At 36.6% G+C, this 5,655-nt stretch overlaps 2 long non-coding RNA genes across 3 annotated transcripts; one reads left to right on the plus strand and one right to left on the minus strand.

Annotated features, from left to right (window-relative positions):
- Positions 1–212: 212 nt before the first annotated feature.
- On the plus strand, positions 213–1,681 carry LOC106304437. Of its 2 annotated transcripts, XR_001262747.1 has the most exons (5): positions 213–296; positions 378–424; positions 500–772; positions 864–1,097; positions 1,521–1,681. It is a non-coding gene; the product is annotated as an uncharacterized LOC106304437 (long non-coding RNA). The 2 variants fall into 2 exon arrangements; XR_001262746.1 differs by lacking the exon at positions 1,521–1,681 and having other exon boundaries at positions 215–296; positions 864–1,513.
- Positions 1,682–1,765: 84 nt separating this feature from the next.
- Positions 1,766–2,908, minus strand: LOC106304438. Its single transcript, XR_001262748.1, has 3 exons — positions 2,815–2,908; positions 1,930–2,672; positions 1,766–1,841 (listed from the first exon to the last, which is right to left on the minus strand). It is a non-coding gene; the product is annotated as an uncharacterized LOC106304438 (long non-coding RNA).
- Between the last annotated feature and the right edge of the window lie 2,747 nt (positions 2,909–5,655).

Consider the following 5,655-nt stretch of genomic DNA (forward strand, 5'->3'; position numbering starts at 1 on the left):
TCAGATAATGAATTGAATAAAGAAAATGTAAAATTTGGGTGTTTAAGTGTTGAATTGAATAAAGAAAATGTAAAAAGTTCTTCAGATAACTCTTCAGATAACCGTCTCGTCTGACCATCGTTTGTTTCTCTTTCTTAGTCACAAAGGTTTTTGAAGTCATCGTTTTGTTTCTAGTACCCACTTTCTTCACTAATGGAGAAAAAAAATAAAAAAATGTATCCACTTTTCGTCCTTGAAATAAAGTTTCACTATTCTTATGTGGTGGTGATGAATTTCAATGTTGCTTATCAGCGAAGGTTGTTTCTTTTTTCCCATTGTGTAAGTACTATGTTTTCGTGTTCATGTTAACTCATTATAATCATTTATTTTCTCTTCAGTGATTGTAAGAATCAGAAAATATAGTTATCAAGGACCATGAACAAAGGTAGAAAAACTTTATACAAAAGTAAATATATGTTGGATTATATAATCTTCAGTTCTCAGTGAGGATTATTTCCAGGGATTGTTGCATTCGAGAGGGAATACAGGCTCTCCCTGGAAGAGCAGAACCGGAGAGATTATAAAATTCAAACAGCACTCCAAGCTCATAAAAGAGACACTGAGGTCCAATTAATAGTAGATTCTTGCTTGAACCACTACACCAATCTCTTCAGAATCAAAGCTGATGCAGCAAGGGCTGAAGCATGCTACTTGGTATCAGGGGGGTGGCAAACTTCAACTGAACGTTTATTCCAGTTGATTGGAGGTTTTCGCCCATCCGAGCTGTTAAATTGTAAGTCCCCACTCTTTATATGTTACAGTATTCACTCTTCGGAACACATCTCAAGAAATGCTTTTAAAAATCTTCTTTGTTGTTGCTTCAGTTTGTGTTGCCACACCTTCCTCCACTAACTGAGCAACAACTCTTGGACGTTGGAAACCTCAAACAGTCGTCTCAACAAGCAGAGGATTCTCTCTCTCAAGGGATTGATAATTTTAAGAAGGTTTTGGCTGAGAGCATAGCATTTGATATAACATCTTTGGACTCCAGGAATCATGAGGCTCGGATGGCTGCAACCATGGAGAATCTTCAAGCAGTGGAGTGTTATGTGAAACAGGTAAAATCTCAGTATTTGATTTATGGTCTACAGTTTCTTTATTATCATCAGTTTTCATAGTGCTTTACAAACATCTGAACTGGAGAGGATTCGAACATACAACACTTGAGTTTGGCAAAAACCAAGAAACCTAGTGTCTCTTTTGTCTCTATAATTAAGCATTCAAGATGTATGTCTTATAAGTGGAGTATATCTTGTCTCTCTACGGGAAAAGCTGTATTGGCTGGCCTTATATGTAATGCGCACGTTTGAAATCTTGTGTGTTGTGTTTAGTTTTTCTCCAATGCTTTCATTCTTTCTTTTCTTCTCCATGGTTTTAGGCTTTTAGCAAATGATGATTGTAAAAACTAAAGATTAAGAGTGTTTTTAAATCTTTGTATTAACATTGTCATGTTGAAACTTAAGAAGCTGGGCATAATCAAGACAGGTTTGAAGACGAAACCAGGAAGAGAAGAGAATCAGACCAATGATTAGGAACTGGCAGAGTACAGAGACTGTCTTAAATTCAGTCAGTTATCTCATCAGCTTATTGTTTAGAAGCGCCTTGAGGCTGACCTCTTCTCTGATCTCTTCTCTCTCCCAATGCTTCTTTCTTCTTGATAATATCTTTGAGTAGATGCTCAAAGATTGTTCAACCTTGAGGTTGTTCTGAGGAGTCGCGTAGAGAGCTCTTATTACTTTGTGTATTCTATCTTTTGATCCAGAGAAAAGGTCCAAAGGATCATATTCACTTGTTTCTGAGATCTGTAACACGAGTTTATAGCGTGTAAGGTTTTTTTTTTTTTTGCGTGTGAGGTTTCGATTGTGATCAATCTAAAGAGATTCAAAGTACCTCACGTTCTTGAAGCTTCAGAACTTGGTGCATCTTGAAACGAGTGATACTCTTCTTGATAGCATTCTCCTCAGCTATGAAACTTGAAGATGGAATAAACCCACATTTTGGCTACTTCATCAGATCAAACACAGCAATGTACATTAACCGAAGCATTCGATCACCAGCGAAAAAAAGGAAGAAACACATGATAATAATCAAGAACACCTTTATTTCAACACTTAAGCATGGTTTATCCTCAACCCGACCTGAAAGCAGAGAAGATCATCAACGTGACATGGCCTAGTAACCAAAAACCACAGCTAACCGTGGGCAAAAAGTGTCAAATCATCCATCAGAAGCACGAAACTGCGGTTAGTATCCGCACTGGCTACATCAGCTCGCCAAGAAGGTCGCTGAGATGTCCCAATGTTCTCAACAGACTCAAGAAACTCCTTTGCTACAAGAAGACGCATCTGTCAACAAAGCAAAGCTCTTTAAAACATCGCAAAATGGAAAATTTTCCATGTTATGATGACAAAAGATAAATGAAATGAAGAGTCCAGGATTGACATATTTATGACCCAACAGAGGTTTCATGCATGACATGTTTGACGAACAAAAACTCCAAAACCTCCTTGTTCGGGCAAGACAAGTTCCTTAATCTCTCCCCAAATAAGCTTTTCATGACTCGTTAGACCATTTTCACTTGTGTCTCTTTTCACATCATTGGGCATCTTCTGTATTCTCATCATCTTTCCCAACTTCACACATAACACAAAAGAAGAGAGAACAATGGTATATGAAATCAACGTTAAGTATTTCTTTTTCCATTACCGAGATGATAAAAAAAAAGAACAAGGTTCAAATCAAAAATATTGAAATGAAAAGAAAAAAGAGACTAACAAAAGTGGGAGAGGTTCCAGTGTAAGCGAGAACCAGATTAACAGCTCCTTCACCTCTATACGACCAATTAACTGCATCCTTTGGTTTCAAAACAATCTCCATCTGAATCAAAAAACACCAACACATGAATACATGCCCTTTTTCAAAAAAAAAAAAAAACACATGAATACATGATAAACTCGTATTTTCTTTTTGTCGCTTTTTACTTGTTTGGTGTTTTTTTTTTTCCTTTTCAGATTTTCCTGCGTGAAATCAAATACTATATATGATCAAATCCAAAAAGGAAAACAAATCAACTAAGCACCTTTAATATTGAAAACAAAAGAGTGTCAAAATCTGATACTAATTCTTATGTAGTTCTGCAGATTTTCTAACTTCGCTCAAACACAAGGAGTGCAATATGAAACAAATTGGGTGTATTATTTTAATTATTGTCTGAAACAGACTGAATGTGTTCTATTAAAATAATCAATCAAGTTTATAAAGGGACGTGTAACAAAGATAACAATGTAAAGAAGGAATTTATAAATCAAATATTCAGTGAATAAAGAGAAATTTTATAAATTGAAATGTTTCTGAAACAATATAATTAGTTTGCAAGGATTACACAAGTAATTATAAAAAGCAGGAGGAAGAAAGGGCTTAGCCATTTTGTTGTAAAATGCTTAAAACTATGCGAAGTTAAAGGTGTTAAGATTAGAATTAACCAAGTCTCTCACCGTATATATAAAATGAGTTTGAAGAATTCGTAAATGAATATGTATATCCAGTACTATCGGTCTTTTGAGAACATAAATTTACCGCGGAATTGAATTTGTTGTTGTAATTTAGAGGGGATGAAAGCTTGTGAGGAAGACCGGTTAAAGAGAGAGTAAACCGGGGAGGGGCAGAAGAAGACAAGAGATCAGGTGGTGGGAAAGACCAATGATGAGGAACTGAAGAGAAAAGACAGAACAGAAGACTGTGTCTTAAAACAAGCAGTTTTTCTTCTATCTTTCTATCTTAGCTGTACTTTACATTTTTCTCCGTACCTTTATTATCTCTTATTGGCTTATCTTTTTCGATAAATTAAAAATATACTTAAACTGACGTCGTCTCTATAACATGGATATGGATTTGGTAATTTTATCGTTTAATAAATATTAAAATTTCGAGTTTTTTTATAAAGGGTTCACTAATTAGATTTTTTGAAGTAGTGCAGATAGAAATAGATCGAATGTATTTAAGATATATTATATGTACATTCAAAATCAGTTTCCTATATCAATTATCTCCAGAAATGGAAACAATATATATACATTAGCTGTTTGCACCATGGTTTATCGAATATTAGCTGTTATATTTTCTCATCCATTTTTCGCATTTGCTCTTTCTAAATCTGTATTCAGAATTTCCAATGTATACTTAATATTCCCTAGAGAGATTATGATTCGATTTTAAATATTTTCTCTTACAAGTGTATCTCTTTTCCGTAGTATTAATTCACGCGGCCAGAGAAATTTAAAACCACAAAAAAGCCATCACTCACGTACCGACAAAAATATTAACCAACTAAAAGTTTTTAAAATATCGTAGAACACCCTCAAAGAAGATAAATTACACTGAAAAATACAAAAAACTAGAAACAAATCCTTATTGAAAAAAATACTCAATTATTCATATAAATTAAGCCGGTAATACTTGTTTAAACTCTCAGCGATGGTATGATTTTAAGGTATGGGAGGATCCATGGATTCCATCGAATTCCGCCAGACCAGCTGCCCCCATAGCTCCTGTGATGAACCCTAACATGAGAGTAAGCGATCTTATTGATCAGGGATTGAAGGATTGGGATGTGGGACTGTTGGAGAACTATGTTCATCCTGAGGATATACCACTCATAAGGAGTTTGGCCATAAGCTCAACTCACCGTCGTGATACTTTCTGCTGGAACTTTACAAGGAGCGGCCAATACACGGTTAAATCTGGATATTGGGTGGCACATAATTTATTAAAGTTAACAGAGGAGAAGGAAGTTTTGGAGCCAAGTATTACAAAGTTCCAGGCCTTTTCGTGGAAACTGAAGGCCCCTACGAAGATATGTCATCTTATGTGGCAGTTGTTAACTGGTCATGTGGCAGTAACGAGGAATTTAGTTAGACGCAATATGCGGTGTGACAATTACTGCCCAAGATGTGGAGAAGCAGAGGAGACTGTCACACATGCAATCTTTGAATGCCCACCAGCCCGTCAAGTATGGTCTTTATCTTCAACCCCGACGTGCCCAAATATTTTTCCGGTATCGAGCGTATACACAAACATGGATTATCTATTCTGGAGGAAAAATAGTATCATGGAGCCAGAGCAAGACAGGGATCCTTATCCCTGGATAATATGGTTCATTTGGAAGGTTAGGAATGAAAAACTCTTCAGGGGCATAGATAGAGATCCTCTGGAACTAGTTAGACATGCTGAGAGTGAATGCCATGCATGGTTTGAGGCTAATGAGGTGGTACAAGCAGTAACACAAGACACTATAAATGAGGAACCCCAAGCCGTATGCTTGGAAAATATTTGTTTACTAGATGGTTCTTGGACCCTTTCAGCTAACTTTAGTTGATGTGGATGGACATGGATGGATAGCTCTGGGAATATTCAGCTTATGGGGACAAAAAACTTTTCTCGACGTGAATCAGCCTTGCATTCGGAGGTAGAAGCACTGCGGTGGGCGATGGAGAGTATGTTGCAGCACTCGACCTGCCAGAGCTTTGGGACAGACTGTAAGGAACTGATTGCTATGGTTAAGGATCTTCAGGCGTGGCCAAGCTTTGCGACAGAATTGGAGAGAATAGAGACGCTACA

The sequence above is a fragment of the Brassica oleracea genome, chromosome C7 (assembly GCF_000695525.1).
Source record: "Brassica oleracea var. oleracea cultivar TO1000 chromosome C7, BOL, whole genome shotgun sequence".
In the NCBI taxonomy this organism is placed as follows: domain Eukaryota; kingdom Viridiplantae; phylum Streptophyta; class Magnoliopsida; order Brassicales; family Brassicaceae; genus Brassica; species Brassica oleracea.